Here is a 23,482-nt window from a genome sequence, read left to right as displayed (position 1 = left end):
GGATCCTTTTCAACTGCAGGGCACTGCAGCCCACTCCAGGCCCACCCCAAGAGGGCCAAGTCTGGGTCTTCTTTCTGCAATAGGGTCAAGGAGATCTTCCTGGCCAGAGCCTCTGCATCAGGCTCATGGAGCAGGGCGCAGTGGTACTCCTTGGAGAGAAGCTCCTCCTGCAGCATGTTATCCAGAAGGGCTTGCACCTGGCTTGGCTGATGGCTGGAGAGCAGCATCCGGACCTGAGTTAGGATGGTCTGGAAGTGGTCCATGGCAGCACTCGGAGGAGGGCAGCTGCCCAGTGCCAGAGTCTGGGATTTCTGCTTACCCACCCTGCATCCAAAACATGAAGTGAAAAACAGGATGAGGGAACCTCTGCAGTTTGTTGTAGTTTATTCCTGCTTAGGAAGATTTCCTCATTTGCATTGTAGGCTGGGGTGTCTGGTGAATGGTTGGAAATGGGTTCTTGGCTAGCTTCAGACCCTGTAGATAGTTGCAGGTACCAGCAGTGTGCACATGCAGGAGAAGCCTGCAGCCTTGTGGATTCTATTCTATGTAATATGGTATTTATTAAAAGGAAGGAAATCTGACTGAAGACCTCTAAGGTAAAAGGCCTTTACAGATGTTTTATCATAACAAGAAGGCAATTGGAGCATAAAAGTTAAGCAATTGGGTTTGGAGCTAATCTGTCTGGGTTCAAATTCTATGTCCACTGATTGCTAATTATGTGCCCTTGGGCAAATTACTCAGTTTCCTCTAGCTTACATTCTTCCACAGGAAAATGTAGAGTGATAATAATAGTATTTACCCCATAGATTTGTTGGGAAGATTAAATGAGATAATGTTTATAGACTACCTCACATTATTTACAATATGATAATAGTTGGGTAAATATGAGCCATTACTTATATTTTAATATTTATTGTCATTAATATTATTATTGATTAATCATGCAAACAACTCTGTGTCATGTTGAGTTTAACCTCACTAAATGTCAATCTCCTCCTCTGCAAAATATTCTATTAAAAGTAATCCAATCTCACTTAGTTGTTTTGAGGATTAAAAGAGATAATGCATTAAGGGGCTTAGCATTAGACCTAATAAACATGTAATGAACATTGACTATGTACTAATATTATCCTCAAACTTACTAGTGCATTAAACAGAGGCTTTGCACAGGAATTGGTCTCTTTCAGGATTTTACTCTAAAAACCCCCAAAACAACTTTTTAAATCATAGCTGACTGCTCTCCCTGCCCATTCTGAAAGGCCCATGGCTTTGCTTCCTCTCCTGGCCTCAGATTTACCATCTCTTAGATGGGACCATTTGCATTTGCTCATTTAAATGGGACAAATAAGGATTGCCGCCTCCGGTGTGGCTGAGTGGCTCCTATCTGACCAGCTCTACCATAGATGACAACTATAAACTCTGGGGAAAAAATATAAAAAATATCTGAAGCCACTGGAGAGTGACCAGAGAAGGCAGATACTAGAAGAGAGTCAACTTGTGAAAGACAAGAATATCACTGGTGAATTCTTGGCTTACAAGTTTAGTCTGAAGGCAGGCCTCAGTTGCTGCTATGCTAGGCAACTAAAACTCTGTTAAAATATACAATGTGTTACTTCCCCAGATGACCAGAGGACGAATTTGGGGTAACAATCCCTACTGGAAAGTGGGGGGTAGAAGTGTGAGAAAGGAGAGAAACAGAGAGAAGTTGCTCCAAATTCTATGTATAAACTGCCCATATATCTAGATGACCTCTGAACCATGCACATATTTATGATCAGACTCCAAACAGCTCAGCTAAGGCTAAGAGAAGTGAATTGAGTGTTGGGAACTTTCCTGCCTGGTTTCAGGGACTATAGCCTCGTTGACAGGCAAGAGGTCCCCAAGGCTAGAGCTGAGCAAAGAGGCCTTGGGAAAATAGGCCACTGGGGAGACAAAACCTGTCCCCCTGGCAGGGACACAGCCCCTGCCTCCCTCACATCCTCCTGCTTGACCCCGGAGGATGGCTGGTTAGTCAATGACTGGTAAGACCCCTCAATGGCAGGGGCAACTTAAGACAGGCACAATCACATAGAGACCATCAGGGAAGGACTTGGGGGACATGGAGAAGGGACAAAAGACCCTCATCCCTCAGCTTTGTCATGGCCAGAGTCCTCATTCTATCTGAAAGAAGTCTTCTTATCTCTTGGCTGCTCTGCCCACCACCTGACCAGGTCAGTGAAACAGTACTAAAGGCAGATACAGCCCTAAAATGGATCAGGTGGTTCCCTGGGGACAATTAGGCCTTAAAAAGGAATACATTAAATCCTATGAAACCTACTTTCCTAAGAATGCCCTCCAGTTAATGAGTACTGATGTTTGGGGTCTAAGCATAGGATGAGATTAGCTTCCCAGGTTTCAGGGCTTTGTGGGCACCACCCTGTCTACCAGACCCTGACCTGAGGCAAATTTCTGTGTTCCTTCAATTGTTGTCTATGATCTTTATCTGTTTTCTCTAAACATAAGCTTTAGGCACTGATTGATAAACTTTGCATCCGTGTTGTGTACCCCTGCACTTACCATTCTCAATAAAAGCTACGTTAGGAGAAGGGCTCGGGGCATTCTCCACTAGAGGGAATCACCACCCCTTTTCCTGGCAGACCAAGAGTGTCTGGAATGACTTATTTCTTCATCTATGGCAGCCACGGGGATGTTGTGAGGCAGGTATTCCCTCATCTGGTGCCAAAACAGGGACCCCACAGCTGAGATTTGAGTCACAACCAACGCCGGAGGTGGGGAGGCGGTGGGATACTTTGCCTTTGATGCCAGCCAAGTTTATGAGCCTGCTAAAACAACAAAGAAATTAACACTATTTCTATTATAACAGAGTCCAGAGTGTCTACAATATATCATTTATGATGTATGGTATACATCCAAAATTACTTGATTATAAAGAAACAGGAAAAAATGGACACATTCACAAAAGAAAAAGATAATCAATTAAAACCGACCCAAAGATGACCCAGATGTTGAAATGAGCAGACAAGGATTTTTAAAGCAGTGACTAAAGCTGTGAATGAAAAAAGATATAAAGGATGTAAAGGAAAATATGCTCATAAAAATAAAAAGATAGGAAATTTCAGTGGGAAAGTAGAAAATATTTTAAAATTAACAAATGAAAATTATCAAAGTGAAAAGTACAATATATCAAATTTTAAAAGTCACTGGTTGGGATTAACAGGAAATTAGGGAAGGACAAAGAAAGAAAACTTTAAGATGAAATGATAAAAATTATTTGACCTGAATAACAGAGAGAAGAGGATTGAAGTAAATGAACTTCAAGATTTTTTGGGACAATGTCAAAAGATCGAGATTATGCATATTTGGAGTCACAGAAGGAAAAGAGAGAGAACAGGGTAGGAAAAAGACCTAAAGAAATAAAACCCACAACTTCTGTGAAGCTTTGTAAACTCCAAGCAGGATAATTACAAAGAAACCACACCCAGGCATATCATAGTGAAACTGCTGAAAACCAGATCAAAACAGCGTATTACGTACAGGAGTGCATTAGAAACCATGGAGGCCAGAAGTCTATGTAACAGTATCTTGAAAGAACTGAGAGGAAAAGAAACTGTCAACCCAGATTTCTAAATCCAATGAAAATCTCCTTCAAAAAATTCGGAAAAAAGGGTATTTTCAGATCAAAGAAAACTAAAAGAATGTGTTGTAGCAGACCTCCACTTCAAGAAATGCTAAAGTAAGTTCTTTCTATGGAGGGTAAATGATACATGTTAGAAACCCACATCTGCAGAGATGATCGAAGAGCATTTAGAAATAGTCATCTCGCCTTGGCCAGTGTGGCTCAGTTGGTTGGAGTGTCATCTGGTAACCAAAGGGATGCAGGTCCGATTCCTGATCAGAGCACACACTTGGGTTGCCGTGTCAATCCCAGATTCTTGGCCCGGGTGCGTACAGGAGGCAACGATCCTACCAATGCTTCTCTCTTGCATCAATGTTTCTCTATCTTCCTTCCTCTCTCTCTACTAAGCAATGAAAAAAAATGTCCTTGGGTGAGGATAAAAAACACAGTTTTTTCTCTTATTTAAAAACACAGTTGCTTAAAGCAAAAATTATAGTATTGTCTTGTGACTTTTAAATATACGTAAATATAATACATATGATGATTATAGCATAAAGGATGGTTGGGCCTATATAGTTGCAAAGTTTCTATATTTTATATCAAGTGGGAGAAATGGAAGATGTATATTATCATCCCTTGGGCAACCACTAAAACATAATACAAAAGGTTATAGCTAAACAACAATAAGAAATGAATACAGACTTTTAAATGAGATGGACTCCCAACTCTTGGTTTGAATAAGCAGTCCAACAAGATCATGGCATTATAAACTTTGTGCATAAAGGCAGAAGGGGAAATTCCAAAGCTCTTCTCACTTAGCAAAGTATTAATGCTTTTGAGTAAGCAGAGACGTCAATGTAAATATTATTACCAGTACAACAAATTATCAATTATGATAATTAAAACTGCATACTTTTTAGGCTTTGAAAGGCAAATTCAGGGTAAGTCAATAATTTTTTTAGGCTGGGTATGTTAAGACTCCTTTGTACAAATAACACTTTCAAGGATAGTTTTATAATCACAAAACAAAACTTTGCATTTTTACACAGGTCTTCTTTCAAGGCAGGACAATGAGATGGGTGCTTGTGCAAATGTTTTCAAGTTTACCAGAAATAACTTTGTGATACAGAACAGTGTCTGTTTTACTGCAGCTAGAGAGGAAGAGGAAGCTTTCGCCCACTTGCCCTTCGTTCTGAGATTTCTTTTCTCAGCAGTTAGAAGACCATGCAGGTTTTGGACAAGGCAGTAATGCCCATCAATTAGACCTGAGAGAAAAAGAAGTTTTGAGGAGCTTAAAATCTAGTAGTTAGGAAAGAAGGAGCCAAAAGAGTATTTTCACAGATGGGATAGATGGCATGGAATCTCCAGCCACAGCCCCGGAGAAGATGGCAGGGGTGGTGCTGGAAGGTATAAGGAATCCGTGTTCTTTTCTTTTTCTTTTTCTTTTTCTTTTTCTTTTTCTTTTTATGTCTAGTGAACAAAACACAGAGTAATGAATTTATGTTTCAATACAGTCTACTGCCACACATCTATTTTTACCATATTGTGATCATATTGAAAATGCAGTATTTTTGTTTGATTTCTAAAAATAATATATCATGTCAAAAATATTGTCAACAGTATCCCATTGCTTGGACTACCCCAATCTATACTTGTTGGTCTTCAAGGTAGCATTCAATCTTTTTGTCATTATGAATTCTACTTCAGTAAAGAACCTTGTCTGTATCTTTTCACATTTACATAATCTAATTTTTTTTCTCATTGGCAATAGCTTTACTATTTTTGGTTTTGAAGTTGTTTCAACTAATATAAAACAGAGAAAAAGCTGATGGTTGCCAGAAAGTAGGGAGGGGTTAGGAAGCTGGGTGAAAATGGTAAAGAGATTAAGAAGTACAAATTGATAGTTACAAAATAGTTACAAGGATGTAAAATACAGCATAGGGAATATAGTCAGTAATGTTGTTAATAACTATGTGTGGTGCCAGGTGAGTACTGAACATATAGGAGGGGATCGTTTTGTAAATTATATGATTGTCTAACCACTATACTATATACCCGAAACTGATACAAAATAAATATGAATGTAAAGTATAATTGAAAAATAAAGTTTTATTTTATTTATGTATTTTTTATTTGTATGTTTTACAGTTGTTCTAATTATTTCCCACCTCACCCCCCTCTGCCCCGTCTGTTGCCTACTTTAGAAAAGGAACTTGTGTTCTTAAGGACCTCACCTCTGAGGCACTTGGGAGAGAGGCCTACACCATGAGAATCCATCCTCAAGCATCCAAGGTGGAGTGGTGGATAATGAAAGAGCAAACATTGAGTGCACAGAACTGGGGATAAGGATAAGTTTTCCTAAGCCACTTATAAGGTGTCTTCCTCTTTCCCATCAATCCAGCCACCACCAAGTCATGAGTTTGGTCAGGAAAGCCTGGATACCAGCCTCTACTCAGCCACTGACTCACTGTGCTACCACAGGCAAGACGTTTCCTCTCTCTAGACCACAATTTCGTCACCAGCAAAAGAAGTTGGTCAAATTACATGATTCCTAAAATCTGTTTTCATTCCGAAATGCTGCCATTTTCAAGGATGTGTTACTCAGCTGCAGAACACATTGCTCTCAGAGTTCCATGTATTTCCCCTGTGATTAGTCATGAGAGTAGAATTTCCCTCGTCTATAGTCATTCAGATCCCCTTGCAAGACTTCATTTCTCATGCTGCCTGTACTATTATTTATCAGATATTTTGCTTTAATCTGGCTTATTTATTTATCATAGAAGGAAACTTCACAGTTGGGAAGTCATATAATTTGCCAAAGAATGGTAGGCAACTGTGACAAACACGTGGGAAGTAAAATGTTAATATGAAAGTTTAGAGTCTTCTTCGTGAAGTTTTTGACAAAGTGTGGTTAGCAAGTGTTAAAGAGATGTTAAAGATAGTCTAGCACCAAGCTGAATGTGCTTGCATCAGCAAACTAGTAAAACAATTTAAAAGCTGCTAGTAAAGGTGTAGAAAAATGAAAACTCTCCTTGAAACCATACAGAATAGTGCAATCACTTAGGGTAACAATTTGGCAATACCTATGAAAATGGGAGTATATATGCTACATTTGCACTCCTCATTCAGGAATACTTGGGGCTTTAATGAATTAAACGTAGTGGACCCACTTGAAATGAAAGAATTTAATGGTTGTTAAAATGAAGTGAGTCAAGTCAATTACACATTGGGATATAACCCAAATTATAAAGGTTTAATGGTTGAGTCTTTACAACTTCTCCTTCTGTTTCATCATAGTATGGTGTTAACACATACACGGAAAACCATAATCTGTTAAATCCACAAGAGTGTTATATATCTAAGAAGAGACCGGTAAAACAGGTTACTAAGGGCTCTGAATTCAGCTACGTTCTCCTTATGAGCTCAGAGGCTGGCACACTCTCCACACCTTTTGTAGCCATTCATGATCATCCACTTGCAATTCCTTCCAAAAGCATCACAAGTTATGTATCATTAGGGCTATCTGACTGCACTTCCATGAAGAATTGATAATTTTAAAGAAAAGTGCTGTTCATTTTTCTGTGTATTAAAGGATAATATCTTAAAGTAGTTTCTGTTTGACAATCCAATAGCAGTAACGCAACCAAATTAAACCTGTCTTGTGGATGGCAGCTGTCTGGAGTAGAGCAAGATGTTGGAAGATTTGAGTTCCCAAATAGTCCCAATTCTAGTTATTGTTTGATTTTAAATTGTTTGACTTTTCTTATAAAGTTGGGTGATTTTACACAAATGTCTATACTGTATATTGTATACATGCTTAAAAATGCTTATCTCAGAAATGAAGGCATTATAATATTTAAGAACAGTGACAGATATACTGTGTATATCTATAATTTCATCGTTGAATAGCTGTGACTTAATCAGCTCCCTCTTAGATGATGTGTAGAGTCAGTTAAGCCCTTGAAATTTTTTGTATGGCTGTTGACTGTGGCAGCATGAAAATAATGTGTAAAGCAAAGTTTTAAGGAATCAGAGTGATTGAATTTTATTATTGAAAGTTGAAGCATAGCACACATAAACAAAAACAAATAAAAGAATACAGTCATTTCAGTAACTATTTAAAAAAATCACCTGAAGACCCTAGAAACAACTTAAATAGCCTTCTAAAGCAGAGAGTATAAACAAGTTGCTATATAGCTCTATGATGGAATCCTACACAACAGTAAAACACGTAAAGTAGGCCTACAAATATTAACATGCCAAGCTCAAAAATGTAATGAGCAGAAAGCCAACTGTAGTCTGCAAAGAATTATCTAGGTATGGGGTTCATAACAGGGGAGGATGTGCATGAAAATTACCAACTGTCATTTCAGGAGATAGGTTATTTCTAGAGCAAAGGGCGTGTGGAGATAGGAGGGATAATGGGAACAGCGTCAGGAAAAAATTCACTGGGGACCTCAATAAAACTTTAATGTTTTATTTCACTAGCAGAGTTTTGAGTACATAACCATTTATGTTCTTATTCTCTATAACTTCTTATATGTCTAAAATATCCTACTAGACTGAGTCATATGAAACTGCTACTATTTGTCTGTTTTGGTCTACAAAAATAGTCATTTCATAATAATAGTGGTGATGATTACAAAGAATTGAAAGGAAACCCTCTTTATTTCCATGTGGTCCACTGTATTTAAAGCCTGTAGGTGAACACTTCCTGTCTCGTTATCTGGTTACCAGCAGGGTGACACAGGAACCACACTTTGGGCAACACTGATTTAATGAACGTTGTCATGGCTTTTCACAAATCACGACCTACGGCCTGGTGTTGGGGATGAGAAACTTATGGTCAGAGACTAGAAGCAGGGGAAAGAGAGAATGCAGAGGGGTCTGCAGAGAGGGAGCTGAACAACTGGGTCATGTGCAATATGCTCATGCCCCAGGTTCCTAGATCAAGGTCAGGGCTCAGGTAGTTCTTGAGGTCACCCACCTTATGAGTGAGAGGCAAAATCACCTTCTTTGTATCTTCTGTTCCACTGATTTGGAGATCAATGAGGATAATGGTGATGTATTAAAATGTTTAGATACAATTCCTTGAGTCAGGGTAGTGGGGAGCTAGACACTTCCTGTACATGGTCTCATCATCATAAATGGAACCACGGGGTAGGCATTAATCACCTTGATGAAGAGATGAGGCCCAGAGATGTTATGTCACAGAACCTGAGCAGGAACCTGGGGAGGAATGTCAGGCTGTGGGTTTGCAAAAGGAGAAGAGAGGCCTGGCTGCTTCCTTCTGAGAGGCCAGGGAGACAAACTTCCTGGGTCCATGGGGCCTCAGGAGAATAGGAGGGCTGGTCCCTGCGGCTGCTGTGGGTCTGCCCACAGACCAGGACAAATACACCAGTGTGTCTCAGTCTGAGTCACCTTGATCACCACTCAGACATGTGGACAACTACCTTTGCTTCTTGGGTTTTCCCCAAGTCAGGTGGAGATCATTCCTGGCTTGTGACTGCAGAGGCACAGGGGAGGATGGGTGGGGACTGGCATGTAGTCCCCAGGGTAAGGACACAACTCACGGTGGCTCATGTGGGCCAGAAGTGGGATTCAGGAGACCCCACGTCAGATTGCTGGAGTCGGCTTCACCAATCCCCTCTGCCAATGGCATCACCACCACCACCGTCTCCCCTTCCATCATCATCACCCTTATATTTCCCATCCCTTCCGTTACCACCACCATCATCAACTTTTCTACCACCTCCATGGTTGCCACCATTACTTTCGTGATCGCCATCACTCCACCACCTTCATCAGCATCATCATGCCTACAATCTCTATCATTTCTACCTTCCCCACCACTACTTTCACCACTTCTCCAATCTCTGATGTTATCACTACCACCTTCACAATCACCATCATCTCCACCCTCTCCATACCTCCATCATGATAAGTACTGTTCAAATGACATCATTATTACTACCTCTAGCACTATGCATTACCTATGTCAACTGAGAAATCTCTACACCAGCCAATAAAGTGGATAGTCTTATTATCAACAAGATATAATGAAGCTTGAAGAAGATTCAAAACCAGGATGTGATTCTTCTTGATATTCATAGCAAGGAGGCCTTAGTGCCATTTACTAACATCAAATTTGACCCAATGTAAAGATATCATGTTTTTCCTAGGGAGTCAATTCTGGAGATGCAGAGAGGATCAAACAGCTCTTTACAAGAGAGTTAACACTTGTCAAAGGAGCTTGGGAATGATAGGAATCTGAGGCTCACAGACATCAAGTGTCTTGCTCAAGGTTACACAACCAGTATTGCCAGGGTTTAATGAGAGTGTCTGTTGTCAAAGCCTACAAGACGACCATGTTAGTCTCTGCCTTAATCACAAACTTGGGTGATACAAGTCCTTCACAAAGGCTGTGACAGCCATGGAGATGTGCCACTCAGCTGTCCTCAAGGGAGAACCTGCCACAGGGTGTGCAGTCATCTGACAGCTTTCAGTTGTGGATGCCTCCGGGCTCTGCATCAGCTTCTAAGTTCATGCCAGATGCTTCCCAGGCAGTCCCTGGGCAATGACTGTGCATGGCAGTGACACAAGGACTCACCACTCCTGGATGGTGTGGTGCTCTTCCACGGGCAATCTACATACCCAGGCTCCCTGTCGACCTGGCTGAGCCTCCTCAGAGCTGAACCACAGTCTGAGGCTATTCCTACATAATCCTCCTGCGTTCTTCCTCTTTTCACAATTTTAATATCCATCTGCTTATTTCTGTGCTCTGTCACCTTCATCTTTCAGAGGCATTATCCACTTATAAATATCTTGTACCTCAACTCTCTTGGTGTATGCTTCTTGGAGGACCTCAAATGGCACAAACATGTACATTTGTATCATCATAGCATAGGGAAATGTTTTCCTTCCTAGCCTTAAGACTTCAGACACACACATATACTCATTTGCCCTGTGGAATGAATGTATACTAATATAACTTTCCTGTAGCAACTATAAAATTATTATAAATCAACTATTCTACTATGTACAAGCTTGAGCAAGCCCTTCTACTTCTGTATACCTTAATGTCTTAATCTCCTCATCTGAAATGGTGTTAATCATCCTAACACTACAAGGTTATTTTGAGCGCTAAATTATTTGTTAGCATAAAACATATACACTTGATCTGACACATCATAGGCATCTAACAAATTTATTCATTTATTGAGTGCCTTACCCAAGTGTCACACTATATATTGGACATGGGGATACAGCAGTGAACAAAAAAGACAAAAATTCCTCATGGAACTTATACTCTTATTAATTAAAGCTAAACCTGAAATATCTTAAAGATATATTAACAGCTATAAAAACCACATAAGATAAGCCTCTCCTTTGAAAAGGAACAAATATGAGACTAGAACTGTAAGTATCCCTTTAAGAGGAAAATTAACTTCTGTTAAAGGAAAACCAGGAAGTAATCACTTGGAGCTTTTGACACCCAGTGCTGGGCAGCAAATTGGCTCTGCCATGAAAGTTTAATGGGGCACAGATTGAGAAACAAAAGTGGACTAGTTGGGTTTAGTAAGCTAATTTCAAAGTCTCCAGATCAGAATTCATTTTTTTTCCTTCATATCAAGTCTCACTTTCACAAGATCCAAAGAGATAAATGTTCCTTGAGTGTATACAGAGTCTGTTTTTAATTCTTCCAGTTATCATTTTATTATTCATTTATAACTTAATTGTGGTGAGAAAATAAAGTCTGTATGATGCTTATTAAGGTCATTTTGACTATCCAGTTTATGATCAATTTTTATAGACGTTCTATGTGCACTTGAAAATAATATGTATTCATCGAACTTTACAATGCAATTTTCTACAAATGTCCCTTAGATTGAGTCAGTTAATTGTGATGTTTATACCTTATTGATCTACGCCAGACTCTGCTATTCCATTTATCAATTAATAAAAAGCAAACTTAAAATTACCCAAAATGATGGTGGAGTTGTCAATTTCTCCTTGTGATTCTAACAAGTTGTGCTTTATATTATTTTGAGGCTGTTTTATTAGGTGCATTGAAGTTTAGGACTGTTAACCTTTGTTGTTGAACTGAACTTTTTATCACTCTGGAATTACTCTCTTCACCTCTGATAATATTTGCACCCTAAAGTTTATTTGTCTCATACTAATATAGTGACATAGCTTTGATTATGTTTACCTGGCATATCTTTTCCCCATCATTTTACTTTTAATTTCTCTAGTGTCATTAAGTTTTTAAAAAAGATTTTATTTATTTATTTTTAAAGAAGGGGAAAAGAGGGAGAGGAATGTGATGTGCAAGACAAACTACTATTGGTTGCCCCTCTCACATCCCCAAATGGGGACCTGGCCCTCAACCCAGGCATGTGTCCTGACTGAGAATTGAACCAGCAACCTTTCAATCCACAGGCCGGCACTTAGTCCACTGAGCCACACCAGCCAGGGCTAGTGTCCTTAAGTTTTAAATATACCTCTTGTATAAAACATATCCAGTCCAAAAATCATTGTCTTTTAACTGGAGTGTTTGATACATTTACATTTATTATAATTATAGATCTATATATATTAATATAACATGTGCTTTCCACTTGTTTCTCTGTTTTTGCTTCTTTTTCTTTTTTGCCTTCCTGTTCTTCTTTTGCATTGAGTTTTTTCTTTTCTATTTCTCATTATACACTTTGGAATGAAATCAGAAGGTGTACACACTATGTCCATTCTTTTAGTTGTCACTCTAGGTATTTGAAAATAAATATACAACTAAGTCTAAATTTAATCAATAGTTTTACTTTTTTTCAAACAATATAAGAACCTTAAAATACTTTAACATTGATTACTCCTTCTGAAGATGTATAAAAATATAATCAAGTCTTTAGTTCTAATTCCAAATTAGAAATTATAATTGTTCTATAGTTAATTTTTGTTTCAATTTACTTACATATTTCCCAATATCTGTTTACCATTCCAACTTGAATCCTAGGCCTTCCAGCTGGGATTTTACTTCTTTCTTAAATATCTTTTAGAATATTCTTTAATGACGATTTTTTTAAATGGTAAACTTTTTCTTTCCCTGAGACTATCTCCCTTTAGGTATTTTTCTTAAAAGATAAATTTTTGGTTAAAAACTTCTGAATTGATGATTATTTTCTCTCAGTGCTGTTTCTCCCACCTCCCTTTTTTTTTTTTTTTCTGACTTCCATGTTCCTGTTGAGTAAAAAGTTGTCAGACTAGTTGCTGGTTTTCGTAGACCTGTCCTTTATTTGTCTTCTTTTCAAATAGAAAAAAGAGTAAGAGAGTTTCTCTTATTTTTTCTTGCTCTGTAGTTTCCATTTTTTCTTTTATTGTGCTTAGGATTCAGTGAGATACCTATAGGCAACACCTAGTATCTTTCAACATTTTGGAGATTCCTCAGTCATATCTTTGAATATTACCCCCTTCCCATTTTCACCATTATTTACTTCTGAAACTCCAACTTGTTTTTTATTAGACCTATCACACTATTCTCCATACCTTTTAACATATCTTTCACATTTTTCTTCTTAAGAATAAATGAAGCAGAGGATATGATGATCTGGTGTTTAACCTACCTACTAAGTTTTAACTTTTAGTTATATTTTTCAGTTCATTTTTGTTCTTTGAAGTATGTTCAGTTGATTTTTATACTGACCCAGGAGCTGGACCCTGGCATCACCTCCCCTGTCTGCACTGTGGGTTCTGCTTGCCTTCCCTGCTCCCAGAGCTGCTCCAAGGATACAGCTTTGAGATAGAAATGTGGTGATGAGACTCTCTGCATTGGCTGTGTGGCTAACCTGAGGTAAGACCCCCTGGGTACGTGACTGAATCCAGTTAGGGCTTCTATATAAACTTTTAAGTTTGTTGAGTATGTACAGAAAATCACTCATCTGTCAGCCACCCAAGACAAGCCACTTATGTCAGTTCCCTTGCTTATTAAACCTGCTACCTACCAATCTGGAGGGATATGCCTCTTTCTTTGGTCCCTCCCTGCCCTTTGTATACGGGGGACCAATTTCAGGTTACAACCAGGAAGCTCCCAAAGAGGTTTTAACCCAGTAGTTAGCAAGCCAATGAGGCAATCAATGTAGTTGGCCTTGGGAAAGAGGCATTAACAGGGGAAACCTTGAGTTGGCCATGACCTCTATGTGGGGAGGGGGTGGCTCATATCCCAGATACTTGGGCATCTGAGTACAGAGATGCCCTGAAAATGCTGGCTGCTTTAATACAATTGTTTGAAGAACTGCGCCTAACACATCGCAGTGGAGAAGGGAAATGCATGACTGTGTGGTGGGCTGGCCTCTACCGTGGGTAGTTTGGCTCATCATCAGTGCCCAACTAGAGGCATTAGAAATCTGGAAAATGAGCTGAGATTAGAGAAAGACCTGCAGCTTTTCCCTACTCTCCCAGCTTTAGGGCAGGCAAACAAGGTAGGAGAGCAGGATAATAAGTTGGAGACCTTATCATGCCATTTTGCAAAGGTAGGAGGGTGCAAGCAGCTACAAAATAAACCTGAGAACTTGTGGCACAGCCTGATTGGAATGCTAAGAGATGGAATCCTGGGAAAGTAAGGAAAACAAAGAGGAGAATACAGTGCTGATTGACAATGAAATGGATGGAGTGCCCCTCCCCGTCCAACTCCTAATACAAAGGAAAATGTTAAATAGCAATTACCCTAGACTTCTGATAATAGAAAAATATACCCCAAAGCTCCTAGGAGAAAACTTGTGTTCTTTCTGTCTCTTAAAGTTGTAAATCTTATTGTGTATTTGACTTATAAACACACAGGTGCTAACCAAAACACTGCCCACCAAGACAGAAGAAGAGAAAAAGAAAACTTTTAAAAATACGGTTCTTGGGACAGGGGCTTCTTTAGTTCAAAATGGCCCGCATTGTCTCCAGCTGGTCAGTGTTTGGACCTCACGGTTGACCTTGGCATCTGAAGTCCTGGCCACAGGAACCCATAGCACATGATGGGTTTTCAGTGAAGAGATAGAGGAAGGTGGGGGCAGGGGTGGGGAGAGAGAAACACTGATCTGTTGCTTCCCATAGCCCCAACCGGGGATTGAACACGCAACCTAGAAACATGACATCATTACAACCATGGTTGCTGTCAGGCCACAGCTCCTTGAGAGGACACAGCAGGTATTTCTCTGAGGCTGCTTCCAAAGACAGGTCTCAGTGAGGCCACAGACCACCAGATGCTCCCAAAGCACTCTTGGCAAGTTTGTCCTATTGTAATGGGGCACATCCACAGCCCCTCAAAGGGTATTTGGGATGGGGTCCAGATATTGGGGTGTCCAAGAAAAATATATTCTCCCCACCCCAGGGCGGACCGCCATGGGGGATGGGAGCCTTGAGCAGGGCCATTGAGAGTCATTTTGCATGTTAATAACAGGATAGTTTCATTCCTCATATGCAAAGAGGGTTATTTTGCATATCACCAAGGCTAAACAGGAAGGTTTGAAAGACTTAATACAGAAGGTAACTGGAGAGAGGAATAGGAGGGACAGGGGCCTGTGGGAGAGACAAAGGGACACAGACTCTGGGGAACAGTGTGAACACCACATGGGAAGAAAGAGGGGAGAAAGGACTCTTGCCTGTGGGCCATGAGAAGATGCCACATGGTTATGGATTAAGAGCTGGAGATTGCGGCGTTGCAATGGATGGTACTGAGAACCACGAGAGACCTGCCCAGCCGAGCCCCGGACTTCTGTTCTGTTTCTTCTGAAGGACGGTGCCCCTGACTGGCCTAACTGGGCAAAGTGGGGGAGGCAGGACGGTGTGTGGACTGGTGATTGTTTTAAAGGGATTTTGAGGTTTAAGGGCAACATTTAGTCATTAATCAAACCTGTATAACTTTTTAATAAATAGTTTCTTTCCTTTTCACCAAACTCTGCCATTCAGAGCCATAATTTCAAGGGTGGTGGGCAAAGGACCTACAACTGAGGAACCCCAGGGAAGAGGGGTGGGTGTTTTTTTGGTGACAGCATCAGGGCACCCCCCCCACACACGTGGGTCCATTTTTTCAGTAACTCTATGGAATTCAGCTGTCTACAATCTCAGAGAAAGAGACCCTACTTGGGAATAGTGCCAGGTCCTGTCAGGGTCCCTGGCTTGTTGTGTGACACTGGGTATGTGGCGTTCCCTGTCTGGACCTGCTGCCTTCTCTTTTCCTGTGAATGGCCTGTTAATGTTACCATGGAGACATCAGAGAGGAACTGCAGCAGCACTGAATGTAGCCTCTACCCAAAAGAGAAAGCAGGTGACATCAGAGCTGTGCTCCCTCCAATGCCCAGGACTTCTGGTCAAGATGGAGGAATAGGTAAACATACCTTGCTGCCTCACACAACTATAGCAAAAAATACAACTAGTTTACAAAACAAATATTACCTAGAATTATCAGAAAATAGAGCTGTATGGAAGTCCAACAACCAAGGATTTAAAGAAGACACATTCATCTAGATGGGTAGGAGGGGTGGAGATGCAGAGAGGCATGGAGAGGCACAGAGAGGTGCGGAGACATGAACGTGTGCTACCACATCCATGTGTGGTGGACAAAAATCAGGAGGGATACCTTGGGAGTGAGGGACCCTAACCCCTGACCAGAATACCCAGCCCAGGGTTCCAACGCCAGGAAGATAAGTCCCCATAACTTCTGGCTGTAAAAACCAGTGGGTTGGGGGTGGCAGAAAAAACTGTGGGGTTCTCAAGAGACTCCTCTTAAAGGGCACACAACAAACTTTAGGACTCATGCAGACCCACCCCCTCTGGGATTCAACACCAGGGCAAGAGCTTGAAGGGCACCAGTGACATATAGGGAGAAAGTGAAGTGACTGGCAACAGGGTGAGTGCTGGGAGACAGCTTCTTTCTGGGTAAAATGCCAGAAGCCAGATGGTGGCATTGTCCCCTTTCCAAGCCCTCCCCCACACAGAGCCACAGAACAGTGACACGGGTTGAATGAAATGGAGAGGAGCAACTTATCAAATGCAGAGTTCAAAACACTGCTTCTCAGGATGCTCCAGGAACTCACTGGGTACTTCAACAGCATAAAAAAGACCCAGGTAGAAATGAACGTTGCATTAAGTGAAATAAAGAAGACTCTACAGGGGACAAACAATGTAGAGAATGAAGCCAAGAATCAAATCAATGATTTGGAACACAAGGAAGAAAAAAACTTTCAATCAGAACAGCAGGAAGAAAAAAGAATGAAAAAAACAAACAAACGAGGATAGCCTAAGAAACCTCTGGGACATCTTTAAACATATCAACATCCAAACCATAGGGCTGCCAGAAGAAGACGAGCAAGAGCAAGAAATTGAAAGCTTATTAAAAAAAAATAATGAAAGAAAACTTCCTTAATTTGGTGAAGGAAATAAACATACAAGTTCAGGAAGCAGAGAAAGTCCCAAACAAGATGAATCCAAAGAGGACCACACCAAGACAGATCATAATTAAGCGTCAAAAGTTAAAGGTAAAGAGAGAATCATAAAAGCAGCAAGAGAAAAGGATAAAGTTACCTACAAAGGAGTTCCCATAAGACCATCAGCTGATTTCTCAAAAGAAACTTTGCAGGCAAAAAGGGTATGATTTCTCTTTTGAGCTGATTTCTCAAAAGGAAATTAACTGGCAAGAACTATTCAAAGTGATAAAAAGCAAGGACCTACAACCTAGATTACTCTATCCAGCAAAGCTATCATTTAGAATGGAAAGGAAGACAAAGTGTTTCCCAGACAAGGTAAAACTAAAGGAGTTCATCATCACCAAATCATTATTATACGAAATGCTAAAGACAATTATATAAGTAAAAGAAGATAAAAATGATGAACATTAAAATGTCAATATATTCACAACTATCAATAATTGAATCTAAATAACAAACTAAGCAAACAAGCAGAACAGGAACAGAATCAAAGATATGGAGATCTTTTGGAGGGTTATCAGTAGGGAGGGGGAAGCAGAATAATGGGTGAAAAAGTGCAGGAATTAAAAAGCACAAATTGGTAGGTACAAAATAGGAGGATATTAAGAACAACATAGGAAATAGAGAAGCCAAAGAACTTATATGCATGGCCCATGGCCATGAACTAAGAGAGGGGATTGCTTGAGGAAATGGGGGTGCCAGGTGGAGAGGGAGCAAAGGGGAAAAATCAGGAAAACTGTAAAAACATAATACAATATATTTTTAAAAATAGAATAAAACTAATGTTACATACCCCTCCCCCAAAATACAGTTTTCTTGCCAAAAGTGATTCTTTTTAAAAAAGAGCTAAGTATTTTTACAAAACTACCAGAAAATAATATGGATGAAAGATAATGACTGTATACAGAAAGCAGGATATATGTTTTTGGTAAAGGAATATGAAAAAGGGGATGCATGTTTGTTAAGTGAAAGCAATAGAGAATGTGTGTGTGTGTGTGTGTGTGTTGTGTTTGATAAAGGACATGGGATTTTAGGGGGAATTTTTTGTAAAGGAAAAAAGAGAAAGTAATTTTGCCCTAAAGTAAAGTGAATGTTTCACAATAGGAAAGAAAAAGAACAAAAATTGAAAGGTATACGAAAGTGGCAGGAAGTTTCTAGAAGTTGCAGAATGTTCCAAGAAAAGGAATCTTGAGAAGGAATTGTATGTGTGACCAAGCTGACTAAGAGTGGAATGGATAACTAAGTCAATTGTATCATTTGGTGTGGAAGTCTTTTGTCATTTGCAGACAGTTACTGTTTTTCTCTGATGCTCTTGCTCAAGTGTTACTGCCAAGGTGCTTCACCTTCTTGGAGATTCATGGAAAGATTCTGACAAGTACATGTTTCTGATAACTAAGATCAATTTGCCTTCGTGTGGAAGGGACAGTAATGAAACCTTCAAGTGCTTTCCCAAGACTACCTGCACAGCCCCACAATATGCCATGGGATGGTAGCCTGAGACTGGCTCTGTTCTCCTTCCTCACGTCAGGAGAATGAAGCCACTACACTGGTGATAGAATGTTAGCATTGGCACACATGAGTGTATAGGACACCCCGCAGGCTTTGCTGGAACATCTAGGGAGAAGATGGGCAGTGAACCCACAGAAAATTAAAGGCCTAGGCACCACCAGGAGATGTTAGTTGTCATTTGACCAGATAAGACCCGTGTTGTCCCAAAAGCTGTGAATGATAAGGTGTCAGCCCATCCATCGCCTAAGAACGAATTTGGGAGTTTGTAGGACTTTCATTCCCCACCTGGCACAGTGCCTCCCGCCCTTATGCTGCCTGGTAGAGAAAGGGCACATGTGGGACTGGGGATCAGAGCAACAAACCGCCTCTGAGAAGGCAAAAATACTAGGGAAGCCATTAAGAGCTCTGGGCCTCGCCTAAGCAGGGTTACGATCTGAGTCAGACATGTCTGTGACCCCAGGAGGCATGGATCAGGCACTGTGGCACAATGGAAGGGTGCCCTGAGGTTTCGGTCCTGGTTCTGGCAGGGCACAGAAATCCCATATACTCCATAAAGCAACTACACACCACTCCTCCAGGTGGAGCCTCTCAGGAAGGAAGGGACAACAGCAGCCAGCGGGCTGAACGCCGAGCAGTGTGGCTGGTGACCACTCATGAGTCCTGGCCATGAACCCTTTGCACTGACAGGCTGTTCAGAAGAGATTAACCCTATAGCCCTATGGCTTGGACAATGGCACACCGAGGGGTGGATGATTGATGAGTGGGCTTTACAGGGTCAGGATGTGTGGAGAGCTATCTGGATTCACCTGCAAGAGCCTCAGGCGGTCCTTACTGTCTTTCACGTCCCAGTTAACAAGGCATTGACACCACTGGAAATCAAGGAGCTGATGTCCTAGATTGGGTATAAGCCGTAGCCATTGACCCTTTGATACAGGAGATAAGGTGCATAAAAACTGTGGTCATCACAGTGCCCAAGGGGGATGGCATATTGCCAAGGATACTGGATTGCCATTGAAATACAGGGACTTGGTTGATGCAATAACAGCATGTCATGTGTGTTCTAACCAACAGCCAAGGCAACTGCCAAAGCAGTCTGAGCCTAACCACAGGAGCTCCCAACAGGTAAGGGGTTGGCAATGATTACATCAGCCGCTCCCTGTGAGTGCGGGTTCTAAACATGCCTTGGTTTATGTGGACATCATGTCTGGTTTAACTCAAGCTTTCCCTGTCACCATGCAAACCAGGCCACCATTAGGGGATAAGAGAAGCCGAGTACCATATATGGATACCCGGGCTGCACAGGTAGTGATCAGAAGTTACATTTCAAGGGTCATGAAATGCAAGACTGAGCAAAAGAACATAATGTTGAATGGAGGTTCCATCTCCCCTATAACCTGCAAGCAGCAGGGTTGTTAAAAAGGAAAAATAGAATACTAAAGCAGCAGATTAATTTACTAACAAGTAAAACTACTGTGGCCAGGTAGACTAATGTACTGTCCCAGTCTTCACTACATTTGAATGATCAATTAGTAAGCCTATTGCCCCACATGCCAGAGTGGGGACCCCTGCCAAGGCACCCATTACTGTAAAGATATATGGAAGCTTCAGGAAGCAGCCATTTCCCCAGCTCCCACCACGGATCACTGTGTTGTGCTGCTGAGAACACTGAGTCCCATCACATGGGGGAAAGGAGTCAGCTCCTGGAATTTACAGTGGGATGTCCCCAATTTTCTCTCATCTAGCCTCCTATGTGGCACATTATTTTACAGTTAAGCTTCCTGACGATCCTATGGTGTAGGTACTGTTATCATTCCCATTTTAATGAAGAAGCTGAGGTCCTATACACTTGGAGTTGAAAGCACCACTGAGAATGTGTGGAGATATTCATGGACAGTATACAGATTTACTGTGAATATTTGAATATGGAGGTTTCCCCAGAGGCCCACACTCTTTTTTTTTAAATCCTTACCCGAGGACATTTTTTTCATTGGAAAGAGAGAAAGAGAGAGAGAAATTAACCTGAGAGAGAAACATCAATTGATTGCTTCCCATATGCATCCTGACCAGGGAGGTCGAACCCTCAACCCAGGCATGTGCCCTCGCTGGGAATGAACCCACAATCTCTCTCTGCATGGGATGATGCTCCAACCAACTGAGACACCTATCCAGGGCACAACTATCTTTTCTTAGGAGATTTTGTGGACAGAGGAAAGCAGTCTTTGGAAGCCATTTGTTCGTTATTGGCTTAAAAAAAATCAAATATTCAGAGAACTTCTTTCTCTTAAGAGGAAACCATGAGTGTAGTAGCATCAATTGCATTTATGGATTCTATGATGAATGCAAACAAAGGTTTAATATTAAATTATGGAAGATCTTCACCAATTGTTTTAACTGTCTGCCTGTAGCTGCCATTGATGAGAAGATCTGATGTCATGGAGGACCGTCAGTAGACCTGCAATCCATGTAGCAGATTTGGAGAATTAGGAGACCCACCGATGTCCCTGATACAAGTTTGCTCTGTGATTTGCTGTGATCTGACCCAGGTAAGGGTGTGCAAGGGTGAGAAAATAACTGTGGTATTATCTTGTTGACGTAAGCAGTAAATTTTTGAATCATCATGATTTAGACCTGATCTGTTGAGATCAGTTGGTGGAAGGTAGATATAAATTTTTTTGCTAAATGACAATAGGTGACCCTATTTTTTCAGCCCCAAATCACTATGGCAAATTTGATAATGCTGGTGGAGTGATGAATGTGGATGAAAGTTTGACATGTTTATTTGAGATACTGAAACCATCTGGAGAGAAATCTGAGTACCAGCATGGCGGGCCGAATTGGGGATGTCCCCTCACTCCACCTCAAGCAGTTAATTCACCGATGGAAAGGTGAAGACAGGAGCTGTGTAAATTAACCATCAGATTTGTTAAGAACTTACTTCATAATATATGTGTGTGCTGTAAAACCAGCCAGCCAGTTGACACTCTTTATGATATCACACCTTTAGCTTAAAGAGATGGGTAGAGGATCTTACATTTTTTTTAGAATAGAAGGATGTGCTACACTCTAGTGTAATAAGTATACTCTTATCATACTCAACAATGTTAAAGCCAAATTTAAAAGTACCCATTAACGTTACATCTTCACTTATCACAGTTTTTTAAGCTGAAACGCATCCCAATTAAACTGCATGTGATAGTTAAACCAGATGAAAACAAGATGATCCATCTGTGTAATATGGTTTCAGTGTTGCTAGGTTGTTTAATTATGTTGAGCTTGTTTTGTTTTTTTGTTTTTAATAAGATAATGGAAAATATTTTAAATGTTTTTTTCCTAAACAATTTTACAAGTGAAATGTGGAATGAGCTACCAAGACATTTACCAACTATTGTTTTCTCTTTCTTCTTTACTTATGTACCTCATTACCATAAAAAAGGAAACTTATGCCTTGTCATTACCATTAAAAGGAATTTTAGAGATGGGTCTTTTTAAAAATATGCAAATTGTTCAATCCAGTGATTGTATCAAACTGTTTTGGGGAAACATTACATCTGTTAGTGGATATTTTGCTTCATATAGAAATTGCCACTGATTTGGATGCCCATTCTAGCACACTGGGGGAGGTGGGTCCTCAGGCCTGCACCAGCCGCAGCCTCAACCCAGAGAGCAACGGTGGCAGTGACGACTATGACGCATCAGCCCGCTCTTGCCTCCTAAGGGACAGCCAACTCTCCTGGCAGATTGGGGCTCAGCTTAAGCTATTACCCATGAAATGACCAGATCCAGGAGCTGCAAACCATCCTTTGGGATAAGGAGAGAGGAAAGGGTAGAGAGAAACCTTGATGCAAGAGAGAAGCATCAATTGGTGGCCTCCCATATGCAACCAGACCAGGGACTGAACCCACAATCTAGGTCGGCCAGTAGACGGGTCTTCGTGTTTTCTGAGGATCGTTTGATTACATTTGTTGTGGAAGAGGGATTGATTGAATCAGCAGCCAGGTAAAGAATGTGAGGTGACCACTCCAACAGGGTACAGGTATGAAGGAGTAAAATTTGAGAAGGGAAATTGTGGGGTCGGCATAACGAGAAGTGGTGAGGCAACGGAACAAGGTCTGCGAGACTGCTGTCGATCAGTGTGTATTGGAAAGATCTTGATTCAGAGTGACGAGGAGACACCAAGAGCCAAAGTATATTATGCCAAGTCCCCTCCAGACATTTGTCAGAGAAAAGTCCTTCTGATTCTCAGCACTGGAGATACTGTACCTGAAGCTGTAAAGAAAGGTTCTTATAGAATGTGGGGTTCAACCCAGTGTTACCATTCTACTCAGTCTCTTCTCCACTCCTCATGGTGACAAATCAGTCATTCAGGAGTTACCAGAGATCACAATTTTAACCACTGAAGTTCATCCTGTGACACCTACACATTTTGGACAGAAGTGCTTTGGAACAGATTAAGTTATTGGAGAAGAATTTATCTTGTGTAATATTACAGTTCTATTTTGAGTTTTTATATGTTTTACTGATTCAGTTGAGGAATAGCAGAGAAAATTGGGTTAAATATGCTTAGAAATTTTTGGAAGTGGGTATAGTAAAAAGAAAACATTCGAAGTTTATTTTATTTGGTCATTTCTTGATTGTTTGCACCAAATTCAACAATGAAGTACACACAACTCTTAGAAAATATTTTAATAATATTTTTATGCAAATTGTGATCCCTCAGTGTATTGAAACTGGTCCCTAGTTTATTAATCTCTCAGTTTGGGGATTGCTTGCAGCCACAAATAAAACCCAAATGGGAGTAAGTTCTTTGGCCCACTATAGTTTGCATTTTGTTTAGTTTGCTTTTAGTTCTTGTTTTCATTTATGTCGCTGTTTTCACTTTCCTCTTCTATTT

At 40.6% G+C, this 23,482-nt stretch overlaps 2 pseudogenes; both read left to right on the top strand.

The window, feature by feature from the left end:
• Positions 1 to 15,859: 15,859 nt before the first annotated feature.
• LOC129083301 (serine/threonine-protein phosphatase PP1-beta catalytic subunit-like) lies at positions 15,860 to 21,480 on the top strand (annotated as a pseudogene).
• Positions 21,481 to 21,604: 124 nt separating this feature from the next.
• LOC129083300 (uracil phosphoribosyltransferase homolog) lies at positions 21,605 to 23,043 on the top strand (annotated as a pseudogene).
• The last annotated feature ends 439 nt before the right edge of the window (positions 23,044 to 23,482 follow it).

Source organism: Pteronotus mesoamericanus, unplaced genomic scaffold, assembly GCF_021234165.1.
Source record: "Pteronotus mesoamericanus isolate MK-2021 breed Mesoamerican mustached bat unplaced genomic scaffold, CSHL_Meso_final scaffold_167, whole genome shotgun sequence".
NCBI lineage: Eukaryota > Metazoa > Chordata > Mammalia > Chiroptera > Mormoopidae > Pteronotus > Pteronotus mesoamericanus.
The sequence above is the reverse complement of the archived record's forward strand: the minus strand, read 5'-3'. Positions and strand labels throughout refer to the sequence as shown.